The 9,492-nt window shown below is 44.7% G+C and overlaps 1 long non-coding RNA gene across 1 annotated transcript; it reads right to left on the reverse strand.

Moving 5' to 3' along the window:
- Positions 1-233: 233 nt before the first annotated feature.
- Positions 234-4,773, reverse strand: LOC112583587. The gene is made up of 3 exons (XR_003107630.3): positions 4,373-4,773; positions 3,957-4,232; positions 234-317 (listed from the first exon to the last, which is right to left on the reverse strand). It is a non-coding gene; the product is annotated as an uncharacterized LOC112583587 (long non-coding RNA).
- Positions 4,774-9,492: the final 4,719 nt, after the last annotated feature.

Consider the following 9,492-nt stretch of genomic DNA (forward strand, 5'->3'; position numbering starts at 1 on the left):
AAAAGGAAACAGAGAGCCCGATTATACTTCCCTGGTCATTTGCAATTCTGATATTCTGTTTAGTTTGTTTTGGTTGTGCCATCAACACGGACCTGGAGCGCCACGAAAAAGCCAGAAGCTCTGAATTAGCAGTCGGAAGAGAACTTGGTTTCAGTCCCCTTTCCATTAATGACTATTTTCCACCAGCCACATAACCTGTGCATTTCCAATTATTTCTCCAGTGGCACTTAAGCTGTAGTCAGGAAATAAAACTGCTCTGGTGGAAAGACCGGAATTGCAGTTGAGAACATAGGAATGTCCATCGAGCCTTCAAGGTCCTGAGAGTGAAAGAGAACAAAATGTCAAGGAGGCAGGTTTAACAAAAGTAGAATTTTATCAATTTCTAGTCACATTGGCTGGCAGCACCATCTTCTACAGGGTCGCTTCATTCAGGCACAGGAGATATTAATCTTGAACAGTATTCTGCTCTGTGAATGCTTATGGAAAATGCTTTATAGATAAATAGCGCATCACATTAAAGAGGTACATTTAATCAGTTCCATTTATTGACTGTAATGTAGCTACATGAAGTGGAAAAAGTCATCAAGAATGTGCTTTTTGTTAATATTTCCAACTGTCCTCAAAGATACCAGCTTTAGTGTACATAATCTGTGATTGTGATGGGCTTATTGTGCAAGAAAAAACGGAGCATACTGTTGATTTTTTCTTTTTCTTTTCTTTCTTTCCTTCTTCATCTTTTTTTTTGGACATATTGACTGGTAAAATGCTGATCCTAATTAATTCCCAAGTGGAAACAGGCTTACAGGCTGGCAGAGGGGTCATAAACTTTATTGGTCTCAGAGATGCTGGGATCTTTGTTCTAACAGGAGTAGCTTTGGCTCAGGTTAAGAATTCTGGTGGCTCAGTGGTAAAGAATCTGTCTGCCAATGCAGGAGATGCAAGAGATGTGGGTTCAGTCCCTGGGTCGGGAAGATCCTCATGGAGGTGTTCAATGTAAGGGAAAATAGGGAGGGGTTGGGAGGAAGAGCCTTTCAGTTCAGTTCAGTTCAGTTCAGTCGCTCAGTCGTGTCCGACTCTTTGCGACCCCATGAATCGCAGCACGCCAGGCCTCCCTGTCCATCACCACTTCACCTGCCCACAAAGCCAGTCTGACCCTGATTGGACAGCAGAAATCCTAGAATGCCCTGCAGTCCAAGGGAAGTTCAGGGGAGTTGGGGAGTGCTCAAGCCAAAACTGGCCATTAGAGGACCTCCTGTCTCCAAAGAAGGGCTTTGCCTGAGTGTCCTTCGCATTCAGCCACTGGTCAGGGGCAGCGGCCTGTGGACCATAGAGCCTCAGCTGACACAGGATGCTGGATTCCTGAGCTCAGCAAGCGGGGCCTTTGTTCAATGATCTTCCCTGTAGTTGAAGATCTGTAATGGGCATTCTCATGCTGACACACCCATCATTTTTTTTTTAATTGTTTACTTATTTAGGGTGCACTGGGCTTTAGCTATGGCACACAGGCTTGAAGACGTTGTGGCAGGCAAGATCTTTAATGGTGCCATGTGGGATCTAGTTCCCCGACTAGGGATTGAACCTGGGCCCCCTGCATTGGGAGTGCAGGGTCTTAGCTGCTGGACCACCAGGGAAATTCCACCAACACCATTTTCACTTTCAAGTGTTAGGAGATATACCTAGGACCACACACAGGCAACTATAACATGACCACGTGAGACCCAAGAGTGCAGTTTAAGTATTTAAGGAGGAATAGCCTTCTTGGGAACTAAAGGAAGGAAGGAGCACACACATTTAGAACAAGCAACATGTCACTGGCCTTGGTAATGGACCTTGCACAGGGATTAATATTCTATGGGGGAGGCAGGGGGGTGGGATGGACTGAGAGAGCAGCACTGACGTCCAGACAATTGCGTGCTCGTGCCTGCTCAGTCACCCAGGCATGTCTGACTCTTTGCGACCCCATGGACTGTAGCCCACCAGGCTCTTCTGTCCATGGCATTTTCCAGGCAAGAATACTGGAGTGGGTCGCCATTTCCTCCTCCAGGGGATCTCCCAATGCAGGGGTTGAACTTGCATCTCCTGCATTGGCAGGCGAGTGTAAATAGAGAGCTAGTGGGAAACTGCTGTGTAGCACCGGGAGCTCAGCTCGGTGCTCTGTGATGGCCTGGGGGTGGGATGTGGGGGGTGGGAGCGAGGCTCCAGCTGGAGGGCTTATATGCACACATGTAGCCGATTCGTGTGTCGTACCGCAAAAACCAACACAACATTACAAAGCAGTTACACTCCGATTAAAACACATTATTATAAAGTATGAAAATGATTCTATTAGCTTGATGCCAGCAGGGAGGAGGGGGCGCCCCTCATGGAGTAAACAGTGTTTACTCCAGTGTTGGGAGAGCGATGCTGTCTCTGTGTCGGGAACAGCGAGGGGCCCCATGCACCCGAGGCATCAAGAGTCTGCAGGAAAACTGATGGATTGGCCGTTAGTTGGTTGTAGGGTGGAGGGCAAGGCTGAGCAGCAGGAGTGGGAGTTAGCCAAGCAGTGCAGAAGGAAGAGCATCAGAGGCAGGAAACAGCACATGAAGAAGAAGAGGTGCTTTTGTGTGAGGATGAGGTCTAAGGGAAAGGAGTGAAGATAAGTCGTATCAGTGGAGAACCAAGGTGGGCTTGTCCTTAAATTTGAAAACTGCCTCGGAGCTGTGAGACTAAGGTGCTAAAGGTACTGTGAATGTGGCAGCCTATTGAAGTAGGGCGTGATGGACGGAGACGGGAGTGGAAAGAAAAACGGACCCGAAGTTGGAGGGTGAGGCTAGAGGGCGAGTTAGGCTTCTGTAGACTCCAGCACAAAGGAAAGAAAGAGGCAGATGTAATTAATGAAGATGACGTATCAGGATAATGAAGCGCCCATTTTCTATGTTCCCAGACTGTGTGCATTTATCACGGACCAAATAACAATTGCAATCAGCGTGTGATAAATACTATCTCCTCTGGCAGATTGTGAGTGCCTGGGAGGCTCATTCGTCTTTGTATTGCCAGGACGTTTCTGAAAACGGACCATTGAAATATTCAATAAGCACCTACTGGACAGAAGAGCGAGGGCTGAGCATCAGGAAACGAGAGCCAGTATCATCTGAGCCCATGGTAAGGGATGAGCCCTGTCAGGCACTTTGGCCCATATCGTTTCAACCATTTTCCAACCATCTTATGAAGCAGGTGTCATCCTACTTAAGAAATGAAGAGACGGAGGCTTGCAGGGGTGGCATAAACTCGCAGTTTCCCATTGCCAGTAAATGGCAGAGACAGAGCAGGAAGCTGGGGTGGGATGGGGAAGGTCAGAAGAAGCTTCCTCCATTGAAGAGGGCTTTGATGTGGTTTTTTAAAAAGCCTGGTTTGGGTTAACACTAAGAAGTTAAAGGAGTTTGTGAATAAAAGGTTACAATTCAGTGGTAAGACGATAAACTCCCAGATAATGCACTGAGTATGAGACCGTAGGGGGGTGATTGGGAGCTAACTTGCTCCAGTAATTAAATGAGGATGAGAGAACGGAAAGATAGCTGCAGGAACGGATGTGAAAACCCAGGAAGGAGGAAGTATTTCTTCCACATCGCTTTCAGTTTGTTAAGAAACTATAGCACAAAATACAGAACAGCAGGGAACCAAGTTATGCTCGCTTCCCACGTGGTGCTAGTGGTAAAGAATCCCCGTGCCAGTGCAGGAGACAAAGAGATGAGGTTTGACCCCTGGGTTGGGAAGGTCCCCTGGAGAAGGAAATGGCAGCCCACTCCAATATTCTCGCCTGCAGAATCCCATGGACAGGGGAGCCCAGTGGGCTGCGGTCCACGGGGTTGAGAGGAGTTGGACACGACTGAGCGCACATGCTTGCTTAACTATCCTTTGCTGGGTAACAAATCAGCCCCAAATGCAGTTACTTAAAAAAAGAACATTGATTATCTCACAGTCTGTGTGGAACGTGGAGATGGCTGAGCTGGTCCTCCAGCTCACGGATTCTCATAAGGCTTCAGTCAAGCTGTCAGTCTGGGCTACGGGTGTCTGGAGGCTCACTAGGGGCGGGTCTGCTGCCAAGCTCAACACGATGCTGTGGGAAAGAATTCAGCTCCCGGTAGGCTGTAGGCTCAGAGCTCCAGTTCCTTATCCCTTAGGCTTCCCATCAGACTTACCCAACATGAGCTGGTGCTGTCAAGATGAGCAGATGACAAAGAGCCAGCAGTTGCCTGCAACATGGAAGTCATGGCTTTTTATAATTTAATTTCCGAAGTAATATCCCATCACGTTTGCTATTTAGAATCAAGACACTAAGACCAGTCCCCTCCCCCCCCCCCCCCCCCCCCCAAAGAGGGGATGGAATTCATACAAGGAACACCAGGAACCACAGGTGGCTGTTTTGGATGCAGCCAAGTACAAAATGATTTGCTGAGATGAGATGCTCTCTTCCAGAGGAAGAATTAGAAGTGAAGTCGTTGGTGTGGAGCTGAGCATGTGACTAAAGAGGAAAAGGTTACGAGTCACTTGGGTGTATAAGGAAATCAGATGACGTATTCAGACTCAGCCTTATCTTCCCGACACACCTTCTGCGGCAGGATTTCTGCAACCTCACCCGACCCTCTCTCAACTGAAGTGTTGGTTAAGGCAGAACCCTTCAGTGTTTCACCTCATCTGAACGTTTGAGCACAGATTTGAACTCTGATTGTTTTTCAGTGACTGTTTCAGTATTCTTGCTGCTGCTGCTGCTGCTGCTACATCGCTTCAGTCGTGTCTGACTCTGTGTGACCCCAGAGATGGCAGCCCACCAGGCTCCCCTGTCTCTGGTATTCTCCAGGCAAGAACACTGGAGTGGGTTGCCATTTCCTTCTCCAATGCATGAAAGTGAAAAGTGAAAGTGAAGTCGCTCAGTCGTGTCCGACTCCTAGGGACCCCATGGACTGCAGCCCACCAGGCTCCTCCGTCCATGGGATTTTCCAGGCAAGAGTACTGGAGTGGGGTGCCATTGCAAATCATATCAAATGATTCAGTGATAAAGGTATTGCTCGTGTTTCTGGAGCCTCAGTTAAGCTTTGAAACACACATTCTATGGCTGGACAACTTTTTTTCCAAAGTTCTTCATGGTCAAAGAAGAGTAAGGACTTGAGATAAGGTCTTGAATAAACTGATGGTGTGTGGCAGGTCTTCGATAAAGAAGGATACAGTCTTACTAAAGGAAAAGTGACATGACAAGTGAAAGTGACCAGTCACAACACACCGCATAACGTGCAATTCCATTTACATGAAACGTCCAGAAGAGGCAAATTCACAGAGAGAAAATGAGATTTATGCAGGTGGGGCTATTTTTTTGTTCAGGTTTTTCCACAAGGTGTTTGGAAAATCCAAACAAATGTTTTGGCCAACCCAATCGGTGGTGGTGACCAACGCACAACTCTGTGAACATACCAAAAGCCACTGCGTTCCACGCGGTAAGAGTGAAGTTTATGGTATATGAATAATACTTCAAAAAAGCTGTTAGTAAAAAGGATCTCTCCCTATTTCACTTCTTGTGAGTTGTGAAATTTAATAAACCAAACCACAGTCTGTATGGAGGTCAAGAAGCAATAGTTAGAACCGGACAGGAAACAACTGACTGCAAATCGGGAGAGGAGTGCATCACGGCTGCATATTGTCACCTGCTTATTTAACTTATATGCAGAGGACATCGTGAGAAACGCTGGGCCGGATGGATGACAATCTAGAATCAAGACGGCCAAGAGAAATGACAACCTCAGATATGCAGATGACACCACTCTAATGGCAGAAAGTGAAGAGGAAATAAAGAACCTCTTGATGAAGGTGAAAGAGGAGAGTGAAAAAGCTGACTTGAAACTTGTCATTCAAAAAACTAAGATCATAGCATCTGGTCCCATCACTTGTGGCACAAAGAAAGGGAAAAAGTGGAAGAAATGACAGATTTTATTTTTTGGGGCTCCAAAAACACCGGGGACAGTGACGGCAGCCATGAAATTAAAAGAAACTTGCTTCTTGGAAGGAGAGCTATGACAAACTAGAGACTGTATTAAAAAGCAGAGACATGACTAGGACATCTACACAGTCAAAGCTACGGTTTTTCCAGTGGTCATATATGGATGCCAGAGTTGGACTATAAAGAAAGCTGAGCACCAAAGAATTGATGCTTTTGAATTGTGGTGCTGGAGAAGACTCTTGAGAGTCCCTTGGACGGCAAGATCAAACCTGTCAATCCTAAAGAAATTAACCTGAATATTCACTGGAAGGACTGATGCCAAAGCTGAAGCTCCAATACTTTGGTCTCCTGATGCAAAGAACTGACTCACTGGAAAAGGCCCTGATGCTGGGAAAGACTGAGGGCAGGAGGAGAAGGGGGTGGTAGAGGAAGAGATGATTAGATAGCATCACGGATACAATGGACGTGAATTTAAGCAGACTCCAGGGATAGTGGCTAGGAGAGGAGCCTGGCGTGCTGCAGTCCACGGGTTACGAAGACTTGGACATGACTTAGTGACTGAGCAACAACTACACCTGTTTGAGGTGCCCCGTGAACCAACGGTCACCAATGCAAACTTTTAACCATAGACCTTCTATTACAGTGCTTCTTAAATATGGCAGTTTAAGAAACTTGGTTACATTATGATAATCCTGTTGAGTATAGTAACTCTACCACAAAAACCTTTCAGAACAACATAACTGCCCGTCATTCAAAGAATTGTAGAATTTCATTCCTCATGAATATAAAGGCCTGGGAAAAAGTTCATTTACTGTCATTTCAGTATTTTGAGTTTTCATTAACATTTTGTTCCTAAAGATGAGTGGTAATCTAGCAAATGTAGTTAGATGAGATGCTAACACTTGTCACATAAAATCTCCTAAAAAAAGTTCAAGTTCTAACACCTTGTGTCCTGAATTCTCCATTCTGTTTTTAAAAGTAGCAGTGATTGTTTCTTGAGCATAGGCTCAGATGTGTTTAATATATCTTAAGACAATATATTTCTAAATGCAAGATATTAATAACAAAAATTTAAAATGCCCACAAAGAGGATATTACCACACAACAGCTTATTTTTCGATTTGGCAATTTTCTGCTAAACTCATAGCAGCTGGAGAGAGTAGCAAGTAACAAAATAAGACGGATTTATGGAGCCCACACATGGCAATATTTTTGTATAAAATTAGTCAAAATCATTATACTTGTAGATGAAGAAATGGAGTCCAACAAGTTTGCATTCCTTAAAGAGCAGTCACATTTGGTCTTAGTGAACTGGAAGATCTGAGCAATGTATTGGATTAGTTGATCACCGGCCTTGTAACTCACAATAAAACCTGCAGAAGCATGCCAAGCATCGGCGCTTGGAAAATTAGGATAATAATACATCGATTTTCAATAAGGAGAATTCAACCCACATTGAGGTCTATCTTCCTGTCCAAGGAACTGAGGGGGAAATAAGCCATTAGGAGAATTTTCCACTGGAGTTTCTTTGTTTTGCTCTTATGTATGCCTAAAATTTTCTGATAGTGAAGGGCGAGGCAGGCATACATGGGCATCATTTTCAGAAAATCGAATGTACAATATTTCACTTTTATAATGTAATTAAGAGAAATGGCTGATTCTGGGTCTGGAGCAGGAGAAGTACAAGCTGAACTTGAAACATAAGGTGGGGAAGCTCAACACAAATATACATGTATATACACGCCAGGACTTCCCTGGCGGCCCAGGGATCAAGGCTCCTGCTCCCACAGCAGGGGCATGGGTTCCATGCCTGCTCAGGGAACTAAGATCCCACATGCTGCATGGTGGACCCCCAAAAAAACTTAATATATATATATATGTACATGCCTGTCAAAAGGCTACTACTTGCCAAATCTAGGACAATTTAAATGTTGAACTAATTGAGTTATATAATTATTAAATAATAATGAAGGAATTAAACAATGACAACTTGTAAGCAATGGAAAAAAATAAGAACTTATGAGTTCATATAAAAAATAGACAAATTAATAGAGAAAGGAGCTTTCTTGCTAATAGTTGACGCCAAGGGTCTACTGGATGCAGGGGAGTACTTGGAAAATGATCATCCCCAACCACAGTGGCAGGATGTGGTCCAGGCCATCCCTGAAAACATCCTTGCATGCCAGGCAAGAATCATCAACGGATTCTAAATACAGGAAGGCGACTGGATGATGAACAGGGTATTGGTGTGGATTTAAAGTGTCTTCCACAGATGACGTCGCTTATTGTCAGGGGGACAAATAACTGAGTAACTCTCTATTAAACAAAAGACGGGCTGTATTTTCCTCCAGTGTCAATACCAAGAAAGATAAAGACCATGGAAATGTTTCACAGGAAAAGAAGTCAGAGACATGACAAATCAATGCCATACCTGATTCTAGACAGGATCCTGTTCTGCAGTGGGGGTTGTTGTTATTTAGTCGCTCAGTCCTGTCTGACTCTTTGCAGCCCCGTGGACTGTAGCCTGCCAGGCTCCTCTGTCCAAGGCGTTCCCCAGGCAAGAACACTGGAGTGGGTTGCCATTTCCTTCTCCAGGGGATCTTCCCGACCCAGGGGTTGAGCCTGCATCTCCTACGTTGGCAGGCGGCATCTTTGCCATTGAGCTCCGGAGTTGGGATGGGCAACACTTCACAGGACTCTGTTTTGTCAAGTGGCAAAATTGGAATACAAATGGCGAATCGGATAAAATGCTGCTCATGTTAATTTGTCAGAGCATACAATGGTACTTTGGTTATTCAGCAGAATATTCTCATCCTTAGGATAGTATGTATTTAGGGGCTACCCTGGCGGCAGTGCAAGAGATGTGGGTTTGATCCCTGGGCTGGATCCCCTGGAGGATCCCAGTGAGTTACTGGAGCAACCCACGCCAGGATTCTTGCCTGGAGAACTCCATGGACAGAGGATCCTGGCAGGCTACAGTCCATAAAGGGGCAAAGAGTTGGACACAACTGAGGCAACTTTGCATGCAGCTTGTGGCTCAGATGATAAAGAATCTGCCTGTAATGTAAGGGATCTAGGTTTGACCCCTGGGTTGAGAAGATTCCCTGGAGAAGGGAATGGCAATCCACTCCATTATTCTTACGTGGATATATTTAATTTGTATATAATTTCTCTTTTATTTATATTTAATTTACCATCAAATAGTTCAGAAAGAAATGATACTGCCAGATGGCTGTATGTTTAGATAAAAAGTACCAGTGTTAGAACAACTGGGTTCAACTGTTAAAAATAGGTGAATCTGAGTAAAGGGTATAGGAGTATTTTTCATATTATTTTTATTTCCACAATTTATCTGTAAATTTGAAGTCATTTCCAAATAAAAAGTTAAAAATATATCATTTAACTGGGAAATTTTTATTTCTGTTGGCAAAGGATAGCTTGCTTGTGAAGAACTCAGCAAATGAACCCCTGGACTTGGGACATGTACCAGAGCTTTCAAATATGATGACTTTGCAAATTACGAT

This window comes from Bubalus bubalis, chromosome 3 (assembly GCF_019923935.1).
Source record: "Bubalus bubalis isolate 160015118507 breed Murrah chromosome 3, NDDB_SH_1, whole genome shotgun sequence".
In the NCBI taxonomy this organism is placed as follows: domain Eukaryota; kingdom Metazoa; phylum Chordata; class Mammalia; order Artiodactyla; family Bovidae; genus Bubalus; species Bubalus bubalis.